This window comes from Somniosus microcephalus, chromosome 22 (genome assembly GCF_052327205.1).
Source record: "Somniosus microcephalus isolate GS21.2 chromosome 22, FLI_Smic_1.0, whole genome shotgun sequence".
NCBI lineage: Eukaryota > Metazoa > Chordata > Chondrichthyes > Squaliformes > Somniosidae > Somniosus > Somniosus microcephalus.
The window spans coordinates 40,987,106-41,000,081 of record NC_141008.1 but is presented as its reverse complement, the minus strand read 5'-3'; the positions used below and the strand labels follow the sequence as shown (position 1 = coordinate 41,000,081).

Genomic DNA, 12,976 nt, shown 5'->3' with positions numbered 1-12,976 from the left:
TAAGTTTCGATTTCAGCTTTTGGAGTGTTTTTTTAATATTTTATTGAAATTGTGGCTTGGTGCAATACATTTAAAAAGTTGTTAACGTGTGCAGAGTGCAGCTGGATGCTTGCACGGCTTGGATGTTAAAGGAAGGCCTCTGAGAAGACCACTTGCTCACAGTCCTGGGAGCTCTAGTTACAGTCCCTCTTGGGCTGCAATATCAAATGGAGATGAAGCAGAGGCAGCAAAAGGGAAAAGCTACTCACAGAGGGAAAAAGAAGAAGAGGAGGAGGAAGCATGAGAGGAGGAAGTGGTAGGAAGGATGCAACCCAGACAGCCTATTTCTGGCCGAGATATTCAGATTGAATCATCCGCCTGTGGTACCAGTGACCACAACCCCAATTCCCCTTTCAACATTTGTCCCACACCTTACCTTCCCTCTGTTACTGACCATCACAGCGTCCTCTTGGCCACAATGCTGATATAAAAGCCACCACAAAGCAAACTTTCTTACCCATATATGCATTCAATATTACATCAAAAAATCAACTAACCGCCCTTGTGCATTCCCTTAGTGACCGTCTTGCCTTTGCCTATCCTATTGATGTTACGCAGTGCTACCCCAGTGGCTGCAGCATGGCTGGCGGAAGGCCGCTGACTTTCAGTGGCGGAGACTGCAGATGGCCTTGCAGGACAACCTCAAGGAGCTGGTGGCTGGGAGTGTGAAATCGAGTGATGGTGTTTCTTCTTCTTCTTCTTCACTATCCTCTCCCTCTTCTTGGTCACCACTGGCTGGGCAGCCTGGATTTCTTGGGTGTTTGAAATGAGGAAGGCACAAGGTTAGGGATGTGGTGAGGGGAGAGTGGGAAAGCAAGAGGTGCATGCTTACACCATGCACAGCTTGTACATCAGAAGAGATTGTGGGTTGAGGGAGAAGTGGGATGTGAGAAGGAAGATAACGTATGAGGATACCAGCATCTTATATTCTTTCAGCCCCGCCGCTGGCCAAGGGCTCAGCCATGCCCCTGCCAAGAATGGCTAGCACCGTCCCCATCCAATGGGGTGAGGTGAAGCTAGGAATGTGAGGTGCGCCTTGTGTTTGGTAGAGTTGTTGGTAGGTGAGTGATGGGGGTGGTCGTGCATTGAGCAGTGTGTGAGTGGTGCAGTTGGGTCACCTGCCGCTGCCTGTTGGGTCTGCTCAGTGCTGACAGACCCGACTTTGGGAAAGGCACGTTGCGGCGGGTTGACAGCGGGGTCCCGACCCGCTGTCAAAAAAAAACACTTTCCCATTCGACCCGCCACAATCCCACCCACTGAACTCTCCGCCTACCTATTTTTGAATGATTCTTAATTTTTTTTTCAGAAGGCAGTTCACCTTTAAGGGCTCGAGACTGCTTTCTAAAAGGACAGCCTTGCTTTAAGAAAATGCAGCTTCATTCCAGGGACATGACATTGGGCCTCCTGCTGAGCAGACAGCTTGAAGCAGCACGTTTGTCATTGGGCTGTGCGCTGAAATCATTCCAATCAGCAGGCAGCACCAAAATAGTGTGCTGCCTGCAATTTTTAAATGAGTGCAAGCAAATCTAGCCCCGGGGTGCTACTGCCCGTTTTCGGGCCTTGTCGAATTTCTAGGCCTTCATGTTTTATGGCCTGTACTCATGAACAGCATCCTGGTGCAGAGGAAAAGCTCTCAAGTTTCATGGAATGTCACTCTGCTATTGAGCACCGAGTCCCTGAGTATTTCAGCTGTTAATTTTCCATCCCTCTTGCTTACCTTCATGTGACACTCTCAGCTGTTGGCATAGGCAAGGTCTGGAGTTCACTGTGTAGTGAATCTGAACATAAATCTGCCTCCTACCAACATGTAGCCCGGCCCAGTCAGACACCATGTTTGGAGCACTGCACTGCTACTTAATAACATTTCTAAATCAAACATCCAAAAGAATTTCCCAGTGGCTCAATCCAAGAGTTTCATCAAATTTTGGTTGTAAAACTCCCAAGAGTTATTGTGAGTACATAGGCATAATTTCTTTAACTGCTGCATGATCTTTGGATTTAATTTGAATTAGTGATACCAGGCTGAACTTAAGATTTACCTTGTGGCTCGTGAGGAGGCATAGGCGTGTTGGGCTGAATGGCCTGTGTCTGTGCTGTATAATTCTGTGTAATTGGTCGCAGTGCTGATACCTCGAGCAGTTTCCGATAGCACGGTGGCATGGGTGAAAGACTGTATTGGGCGACACAAAAAATTCCCCCACATTTTTGCCTGGACAGGCGCGATGTGCCCTAAGTGCACTGCACCTATTGCGGCCTCCGAGCACCCAAATTTGGTGATCCCGGTAATTTGCATAGTCCAGTCACACCCCCAGAGCAAGCCCACCCCTGGCAGGGCCTTGTGTGTAAAACAAGTGTGGGTGGGAGCTTGGCCCTGTGAGATTGACCACTGGTCTCAGGCTACTGTTGGAGAACAGTAACCAGAAGGTCTCCAGGCCTGAAGCGCCAAGGGAAGGCATGAAAAGAAGGTAGGATTTACCTTCTCGGGCCCACCTGCCTGGCCCCTCTTAGACCCTTCAATCTGAGGGGCTCAGGTACAAGGCCTGGCTCCAGCTTCTTTGGGCGCCCCTCAAAGAGGAAACTAAGGTGGCAGTGCCAGGAAAGCCCTCTCGCACCTCATTTCAATAGCTGCCCTTGTCCTGCGCCTGTTGCAGGGCCAGTCCACCACTGTGGGGAAGCCTTAGAAATTCAAGGGCAACATACAGTGGGCGGAGACCCGACTTAATGGGTCTTAGACCCTTTCCCTCTCTGTAGCCCCTGCGAAACTGATTGACTATGAGAACCTAATTTTAACGTGTTTCTGTCGGCTTTCACAGTAGTTTAACCAAATGGCATGTGGCATGGCCTCGTGCGACAGAGGAAAACTTAAAGAGGTTATTCCCTCCTCGTGACAGAATGATCTGAAATGAAAACTTTGCTCATATGAGCACTAAGGTCCATCAGGTTTTGGCATCTGTGAACAGATTTTTTTTTCCTAGAACAATTTTATCCATAAATGAGAATGCGCTTGTAGGATAGAGTATACCTGTATGATTTAATAAACATTGTTAAGATTTTGTACCCATTGTTAAATAAGTGTAATATGTGAAATTGTATGTTAAAAACCTAAAAAGCCTGTATAAAATGGTGAATGGCTGAGAAGCAAAGCAGGATGGGAAATTATGCCAACTTGATGTAATTCTGTAAAATGGTCTTTCCAAATTAGCTATTTTTCATTATCAGTGACAATGATGAAAAATAGCATAGAAACGCTTCTCCATAAAGTGTCCTTCAAGATCCTTGTGAATATCATAGCCTGGAAATGGCTGCGAGGGATGTTATTGTACAAATGTCTACTGCACCTGTATTAAATTTATCTCTCCTCTATTTAATGGAAGTGCCAACCTTTTTAGAATAAACAGGTTGGCACCTCATTTAAAATAGCAGAACGAGAAATTTAATATGAGCCTGTTAAACATTCATATGGTGATACCACTCTCAGTCATTTCCAGGCTCATATTATATTGATGGATAATTTTAGAAAAGATGTTTGCATTATTTATTAATCAGGAAATAAGGCATGTGTGCTTCATTTGATATTCCTTTCTGAATTTTTGTTCCTTTGAATGTCATTTGAAGGTGGTAGATGTCGACCCGGAGGATGTCCAGGGATATAATTGCCAACTGGCGAGGTTCTGGTATGAACATTTAACACGCTGATACAACATTCCTCTCTCTGCTGTTTTTGGGCAATTGTACACAAATTTGAAAGTGCTTTATTTTAAATAGTTTGATGCCCGTTTAAAAATAGAAAAATAGCACACAGGAGAATGTAGTACGGGCACACTAGGCATTCATATCTGAACTTCACCGATCAGAAAGTAAACCTCTGAAATTCTGAGAGTGCTGTTGCATCGCAGGAAGTGAGGCGTCATGTTGTCACGGTGCTGACCCCGCCATAAACTGCAGAGTCAGATGATTACCATTCTGAGAGAAATGCAGGCTGTGTAAATCCAGTCTACAACACCTCAGATATGTCAGAAGGGCAGAAAAAACAAGAAAGCTTGGGAGTTAGGCCCCAAATGTGTCCTGAATGGGAAGGGGGTGGGGGAAGGGGTGGAAACTAGTTGGAAGAGAGGCTGAGACAGTGCAACTGCAGGATATAAAACCTGCTGCTACTTAAAGGGGAACTGGTAGCACTAAAGGAAGCAATCAACTTGGGCAGCAAGGGTGGCAGCATGGGCCAAAAGAAGAGCAGCCAACTTCAGGGAGTCTAACCTGAATGTTCCCCTAATGGAGATACAGAGCAGGAGGGGCAGGCTGTTTGGGGGCAGTGGCCAGAACCCACCAAGCAGACAGGATGCTCTTTCTGGAGAGAGGTTGCTGTGTGACCATGGCAGTGCCACCTGCAGTGGTCATACAGCCTGCTGAAGGGTCCTCATGGACTCAGAAGCCATGTTATGAGGGCCACCTCAGTGCCAAAAGGTTCATGATACCACAGTGCAATCAAGCACCACTGGCATCCCTGGACATCAGATAGCACCTCAGCACAGCACCAGGACAGCTTTAAGTATGGCACCAGGGTAAGCACTGTGGTTATAAGTAGCACCTAGATATATACGTGCATGGTAAAACTACTTTGTGATATGATGTGCAGAGTTCTGAGACATTTCTGTTCTCTGTTTGGTTCTTGTGTTTGAGAGGATGATTGGAGAACAGTTTACAACAGAATACAGAGCTCGTTCAATGCCTCCTTATTAAAACATTGGCTCCTGAAGCAGACATCTTCTGAGACATCATCGAGGGACTAGTGACGTCTCGTAGACTCTGGTACCTCCTAATTGGAGTTTTTTCTCCTTTAGTGCAGCCTTAATCTGCATACCTCTGTCATTTCATCTTCCTCCTGCTCCTATTCTACCTCCAACGTAAGGACATATATGAGGACTCCCATACTGTGGCCCACATTAAGGGCTCCATGACAGAATGGTGAGAAGCAAAAGGAATTCCCTGCCTGAAACTGCTGAAAGGCAGTTTGCGGAATCCTCTCTTAGTTGCAGAGCTGAGAGAATTTTTTGCTCAGCACTTCAGTCAAAGCTAAAGTTTCAAAATTTGTAAATATTCAAAGTCTGTGAACTAAAGATGTATTCTGGTTTGATATAGGGCTTCCTTTTTTTTAAATTCGTTTATGGGATGTGGGCGTCGCTGGCAAGGCCAGCATTTATTGCCCACCCCTTATTGCCCTTGAGAAGGTGGCGGTGAGCCACCTTCTTGAACCGCTACAGTCCGTGTGGTGAAGGTACTCCCACAGTGCTGTTAGGGAGTTATTGCAAAGGGAATGGAGTATTTATAGTAAAGGGAATGGAGTATAAAAGTAGGGAAGTCCTGTTACAGCTGTACAGGGCGTTGGTGACACCACACCTGGAGTACTGCGTACAGTTTTGGTCTCCTTATTTAAGGAAGGATATACTTGCATTGGAGGCAGTTCAGAGAAGGTTCACGAGGTTGATTCCGGAGATGAAGGGGTTGTCTTATGAAGAAAGGTTGAGCAGGTTGGGCCTATAGGAGAATGAGAGGGGATCTTGTTGAAACATATAAGATTCTGAAGGGGCTTGACAGAGTAGATGCAGAGAGGATGGGGTTGATTTTCAGTGTGCCGTGAGGCGGGCTTTTAGGCGTGCGGGGGGCAAAAATCCCGAATTCGGGGGTCCCGACACCATCCCGCCCAAAACCCGCCTCCATGTAAGTTTCAAAGGAGGCGGGTACCCGCCCCGCACTGGGACCCGCCGACCCGAGGCGGGAAGGGATTAGTGCCAATTAACTGCCCGTTAACAGGTAGTTAACAGGCAGTTTTTAGCCTAATCCCTATTTTGAGGGGTGTCGTGTGGGATTCCCGGCGGCTCCAAACCACGCCAGGTTAGAGCAGGCGGGCCGTCAGGTTGAAGGACTTGGAGGAGTCGAGATGTCGGTGTTCAGGTGAGTGATGGGTGCATGAGTGCAAAGGTAAGTGTGTTTGGTGTATCTAAAGTGTGTAAAGAAGTTTAAATTACCTGTACATACCTTTTAAGCCTTCCTTCCTCTAGGCTGCGGGAGTCCATCATTCAGCCGGCACAGAAAGCAGAATGGCCGCGAGCTGTCAAAAGTGACAGCCTTCAGCTTTCAGTGCCGGCTAGAGTTCTAACTGAGTCTGCGTAGAAGGACTCGGGTTAGAAGTAAGACTGTCAGTGTTTGACAGCTTCAAACAGCTGTGAAACACTGATATTTCATCTGTCAACACGTCTTGACAGATGAAATTTCAGTCTGTGACATCACCTGTTGCCGGGTGGCCCTTAATTGGCCTGCTGAGCCCGCTGTGCGGGCTCAACAAGGTCAATCAAGGGAAAATCACGTGGATTGGCCGCATCTCGATGGAGGCGGGACTAAAACCTGAAAGTTGTAGTCCCGCCTCCTTCCCGACTTCTGGAGGAAAATCCAGCCCAATGTTTCCCCTCGTGGGGGAATCTAGAACGAGGGGGCATAATTTCAGAATAAGGGGGCACCCATTTAAAATGGAAATGAGGAGGAATTTCTTCTCTCAGAGGGTCATGAATCTTTGGAATTCTCTTCCCCAGGAGCTGTGGAGGCTGGGTCATTGAATATATTTAAGGTGGAGATAGACAGATTTTTGAATGGTAAGGGAGTCAAGGGTTATGGGGAACAGGCAGGGAAGTGGAGTTGAGGCCAAGATCAGATCAGCCATGATCTTATTGAATGGCGGAGCAGGCTCGAGGGGCCAAATTACCTACTCCTGCTCCTACATCTTATGTTCTCTTATGTTCCAGGATTTTAACCCAGCGACAATGAAGGATCAGCGATATATTTCCAAGTCAGGATGGAGGGGAACCTGGAGGTGGTGGTGTTCCCATGCGCCTGCTGCCCTTGTCCTTCTAGGTGGAAGAGGTTGCGTGTTTGGGAGGTGCTGCCGAAGATGGTGGAAAGGCTTTGGGGAGTCAGGAGGTGAGACACTCGCCGCAGAATACCCAGCCTCTGACCTGCTCTTGTTGCCACAGTATTTATGTGGCTGGTCCAGTTAAGTTTCTGGTCACGGATGACTCCCAGGATGTTGATGGTGGGGGATTTGGCGATGGTAATGCCGTTGAATGTCAAGGGGAGGTGGTTAGACTCTCGCTTGTTAGAGATAGTCATTGCCTGGCACTTCTGTGGCACGGATGTTACCTGCCACTTATCAGCCCAAGACTGAACATATTCCAGGTCTTGTTGCATGCGGGCATGGACTGCTTCATTATCTGAGGAGTTGTGAATGGTGCGGAACACTGTGCAGTCATCAGCGAACATCCCCATTTCTGACCTTATGTTGGAGGGAAGATGGCTGGGCCTAGGACACTGCCCTGAGGAACTCCTGCAGTGATGTTCTAGGGCTGTGATGATTGACCTTCAACCACCACAACCATCTTCCTTTGTGCTAGATATGACTCCAGCCAGTGGAAAGTTTTCCCCCCGATTCCCAATGACTTCAATTTTACTAGGGCTCCTTGATGCCACACTCGGTCAAATGCTGCCTTGATGTCAAGGGCAGTCACTCTCACCTCACCTCTGGAATTCAGCTCCTTTGTCCATGTTTGGACCAAGTCTGTAATGAGGTCGGGAGCCGAGTGGTCTTGGCGGAACCCAAACTGGGCATCAGTGAGCAGATTATTGGTGAGTAAGTGCCGCTTGATAGCACTGTTGATGACACCTTCCATCACTTTGCTGATGATTGAGAGTAGACTGATGGAGCGGTAATTGGCCGGATTGGATTTGTCCTGCTTTTGTGGACAGGACATACTTGGGCAATCGGATAGATGCCAGTGTTGTAGCTGTACTGGAACAGCTTGGCTAGAGGCGCGGCTAGTTCTGCAGCACAAGTCTTCAGCACGATAGCCGGGATGTTGTCGGAGCCCATAGCCTTTGCTTGTACCATTTCAAGCTTTGTATCTGTGCTTTTTTTTTGTTCTGTACTTGCAGAATTTTGAAAATAATTGGAATAAAATCTGATGAGACTTGATTCTCACTGACTGTTCCACCCATATTTGGTGCAGTTGGTGTTGGGAAGTATGAGCACGCAGTCAGTACTTGTTTGCACCAAACACCGAGCTGCTTTCATAATACTTCTTGGCTGGGGTTCAAGAAGTTGAGTAGCAGGAACATTTCAGCCAAATAATAGCTCTTTATTTTTACACTGCAGCTGTGTCCTGAAATGGATTTGTTGACATTAATGATGCCCCAATTATTTGTCTGTTGACATAACGGTCTAGATTTTCCTCTGCGGCAGTGACCCTGCAGGAAATGCATTGGAGTGGGACTTCTACCCATAGATATGATGCTATTATCTTTTCCTTCCTCAGCTTAATTATCATATTTGGGGTTGCTTGCCGTACTGTTTGCACTCTCCAATAGGAACATCAGGAGGTAAGCAGAATGACTATGAAGAAGTATGTCTGAAGGTACTGCCACAGGGTCCAGAGCTCCCTAGACTCCCCCATAGAAGTTTTATTGACTCAAGTAAGAAAAATGAGGCAACAACTCTTTAGGACAGAGGGGAGGAGGTCCATGAAAGGAATAGCACGGGCACGGTGCAAGGAGCTGGCCTTGACAGTCAGCGCTACCTCCACCAACTCCTGCATGGCAATTCAGTGCCAGAAGAAATGCAATGACCTCAACAGGTTAGCGAAGGTAAGAGGGTCAGTTCATACTTTGTGCCAATGTAAAGTAATAAGGATGTTTCACATTTTCATCACTTTAGCCTCCCTGTTGAATACCTTTTACTTAACAGGATTGACCATGAGTGACCTCAAGACTCTTCACACCCTTTTATTCTCTGGTAACTATTCCTTCACTCATAAACTAACATGAAGGAAAGCAGTGAAAGCCTGAAATAATATGAGGGCTGTCCTATGATGAGAGATTTTGTAGAATGGGCCTATACTCTCTGGAGTTTAGAAGAATGAGAGGTGATCTCATTGAAACATACAAGATTCTGAAGGGGATTGACAGGGTAGATGCTGAGAGGTTGTTTCCCCTGGCTGGAGAGTCTAGAACTAGGGGGCATAGTCTCAGGATAAGGGGTTGGCCATTTAAGACTGAGATGAGGAAGAATTTCTTCACTCAGAGGGTTGTCAATCTTTGGAATTCTCTGCCCCAGAGGGCTGTGAATGCTGAGTCTTTGAGAATATTCAAGGCTGAGATAGATGGAGAAAGGATTAATTAGCAATCTTGTTGTACGAGGCCCCTTGGGTCGGAGCGATCATAATATGATCGAATTCTTCATTAAGATGGAGGATGAAGTAGTTGACTCAGAGACTAGGGTCCTCAATTTAAATAAAGGAAACTACGATGGTCTGAGGAGCGAGTTGGGTAGGATTGATTGGGGAATGGCACTCAAAGGGTTGACGGTGGATAGGCAATGGCAAACATTCAAAGACCGAATGGATGAGCTACAGAATTTGTTCATCCCAGTTTGGCATAAAAATAAAACAAAAAAGGTGACTCAACCGTGGCTAACAAGGGAAATTAGGGATAGCATAAGATCCAATGAGACGACATATAAATTGGCCAGAAAAAGCAATAATCCTGAGGATTGGGAGCAGTTTAGGATTCAACAAAGGAGGACAAAGGGATTAATTAAGAAAGGGGAAATAGAATATGAGAGTAAGCTTGCAGGGAACATAAAAACTGACTGTAAAAGCTTTTATAGATATGTGAAGAGAAAAAGATTGGTGAAGTCAAGCGTAGGTCCCTTGCAGTCAGAATCAGGGGAATTTATAATGGGGAACAAAGAAATGGCAGACCAACTAAATTCATACTTTGGTTCTGTCTTCACAAAGGAGGACACAAATAACCTCCCAGAGATGCCGGGGAACATAGGGTCTGATGAAAGGGTGGAACTGAAAGAAATCAGTATTTGTAGGGAAATGGTGTTAGGAAAATTGATGGGACTGAAGGCCGATAAATCCCCAGGGCCTGATAATCTACATCCCAGGGTACTTAAGGAAGTGGCCCTAGAAATAGTAGATGCATTGCTGGTCATCTTCCAGAACTCAATAGACTCTGGAACAGTACCCATGGATTGGAGGGTAGCTAATGTTACCCCACTATTCAAAAAAGGTGGCAGAGAAAAAGCGGGGAATTATAGACCGGTAAGCCTGACATCGGTAGTGGGGAAAATGCTAGAGTCTATTATAAAAGATGTAATAGCAGAGCACTTGGAAAGCAGTGACAGGATCAGACAAAGTCAACATGGATTTACAAAAGGTAAATCATGCTTGACTAATCTACTGGAATTTTTTGAGGATGTAACTGGTAAAATAGATAAGGGAGAACCAGTGGATATGGTGTATTTGGACTTTCAGAAGGCTTTCGATAAGGTCCCACATAAGAGATTAGCATGCAAAATTAAGGCACATGGGATTGGGGGCAAGGTATTGACTTGGATAGAGAACTGGTTGGCGGACAGAAAGCAAAGAGTTGGAATAAACGGGTCGTTTTCTGAGTGGCAGGCAGTGACTAGTGGGGTACTGCAAGGATCGGTCCTCGGACCCCAGCTGTTCACAATATATATTAATGATCTGGACGAGGGAATTGGATGTAATATCTCCAAATTTGCAGACGACACAAAGCTGGGTGGGAGGGTAAGCTGTGAGGAGGATGTCATGAAACTCCAGTACGATTTGGACAGGTTGGGTGATTGGGCAGAAAAATGGCAAATGCACTATAATGTGGATAAATGTGAGGTTATCCACTTTGGTGGCAAAAACAGGAAGGCAGATTATTATTTGAATGCCAATAGATTGGGAGAAGGGGAAGTGCAAAGAGACCTGGGTATTCTTGTGCACCAGTCGCTGAAGGTAAGCATGCAGGTGCAGCGGGCGGTTAAGAGTTCGAGTACAGGAACAAGGATCTCTTGCTACAGTTGTACAGGGCCTTGGTGAGACCACACCTTGAGTACTGTGTGCAGTTTTGGTCGCCTTACCTGAGGAAGGACGTTCTTGCCATGGAAGGAGTGCAGCGAAGATTCACCAGGCTGATACCTGGGATGGCAGGAATGACGTATGAGGAGAGATTGTGTCGGTTGGGCTTATACTCACTAGAGTTTAGAAGATTGAGAGGGGATCTCATCGAAACCTATAAAATTCTGTCAGGCCTGGACAGACTAGATGCAGGAAGGATGTTTCTGATGGCTGGGGAGTCCAGAACCAGGGGTCATAGTCTAAGGATAAGGGGTAAGCCATTTAGGACTGAAATGAGGAGAAATTTCTTCACCCAGAGAGTGGTGAACCTGTGGAATTCTCTGCCACAGAGGGCGGTGGAGGCCAGTTCATTAAATATATTCAAGAAAGAGTTGGATATATTTCTTAAGGCTAAAGGGATCAAGGGATATGGGGAGAAGGCAGAGACAGGGTACTGAATTTGGATGATCAGCCATGATCTCATTGAATGGCGGAGCAGGCTCGAAGGGCCGAATGGCCTACTCCTGCTCCTATCTTCTATGTTTCTATGTTTCTATGGATTTTTGGACTCTAGGGGAATCAAGGGATATGGAGATCGGGTGGGAAAGTGGAGTTGAGGTGATCAGCCATGATCTTATTTAATGGCGGAGCAGCGAGGGGCCGTATGGCCTACTCCTGCTCTTACTACTTATGTTATAATATGTAGCTTCTCATGTCCTTCACCTATTATCACCCCTTTTGAAGAATCCTCATGGCAAGCAAAGGAGCTTCGTACTGCATCCTTTTTTTTTAAAGGTTAAAGTGGCATAGAACTAGCGGAGTCCATTAACTGCACCTGTGGCACTATTATTCAATATGTCAGGGCATGTGAAAGCTCCATAATTCCAGAATGATCAACAACAGAGGTAACCCTTAACTCCCCTCCTGAAGGACTGATCATTGGTCAGATAGGAACGCCTTACTCTGTAGCTGCATGTGCGTGGGCACCTGTGGGTGGGTGCTAGATGTCTCGCACAGCGCCTGATTAGCCACGTCACCCTGCACTCTTACTCTTCCTCTTCCTCCTTTTCTTCCTCTAAATGGTGCAAGTACAGGGAATCTTTCATGGATATGTCATTGTCGCCTAAAGGTTCCAGGTTAAGCTGTAAAACACCAGGGACAGTGCTCAACTGACAAGGTATAGATAAAATAAACAAAACAAAAATGACTTCCAGCAAGTATCTAAAGCAAAGTTAGAACAATCCTATGAAGATTCTTTAGCCCCGGCTTCCCCCATCGGCAGCCACCTGGCAGTGTTAAACATGTAACCTTCTGGAGGAAAGACTTTACAGGTATTGTTGGGGCAGCATTTCAGCAGAATGCCTCACAAACCCATTTTCCACTTCTAGCCTCTCACACCCCTCCAACTGTTAATACTTGTATTGGCAACCTCAAAAAAAATGTCTCTCCTCCTTTCAATTCTGTTTCTCTCTGTCTCTCCTTTACAACTTTGCTCTCAATCCTCCTTGACTTCCTTGTTCCTTTCTCCTCCGTTTTTTGTTTCTTGATCTCTCCCTCACTTTCATTTCGTTTCCACTTTTGTTTCTCCCTTCCCTCCCTTTTATGTTTCTCTTGAATCTTTACCTAGCTAATTATTCCAAAAAAAATGTATCACCCTTTCATACCAACAAGAGCCTAGGGTATTGCAAAATGGCCTCTCCTTATAAGGGGGGAATAAGAAACGTAGGGCTAGAAATTCAGTAGGCTTTGCGCCCAGTTTTCGCCCAAAGAGGGCTTTTGCGCCACTTGCTGAGCTTTCGCCGATATTCAGCGCTGCGGTAATGGCGGCGTTAGCCAGTAGCGCTGCGCCACCACCGATGATGTCATCGGTGTGCGCAGTGCCCCGCTACCGCCCCGCTACCGGCCCGACTGCCATATTTAGTTGCGGCCGCCTCTTCCGCAGCGGCCGCAAACAGCGATCAGAAAACGGGGCCATCCTG

At 46.4% G+C, this 12,976-nt stretch overlaps 1 long non-coding RNA gene across 3 annotated transcripts in view; it reads left to right on the top strand.

Moving 5' to 3' along the window:
• LOC147102200 (uncharacterized) overlaps positions 1-12,976 on the top strand; it is a 29,822-nt gene that overhangs the window by 1,581 nt on the left and 15,265 nt on the right. Inside the window, exons 2-4 of one of the 3 annotated variants that reach the window (XR_015073233.1) lie at positions 3,655-3,713; positions 6,834-7,008; positions 8,397-8,724. This is a non-coding gene — a long non-coding RNA (uncharacterized LOC147102200). Of the gene's footprint in view, positions 1-9; positions 1,991-3,654; positions 3,714-6,833; positions 8,725-12,976 lie in introns of those variants that run through there. The other 2 variants (XR_015073232.1, XR_015073231.1) reach the window with 2 other exon arrangements.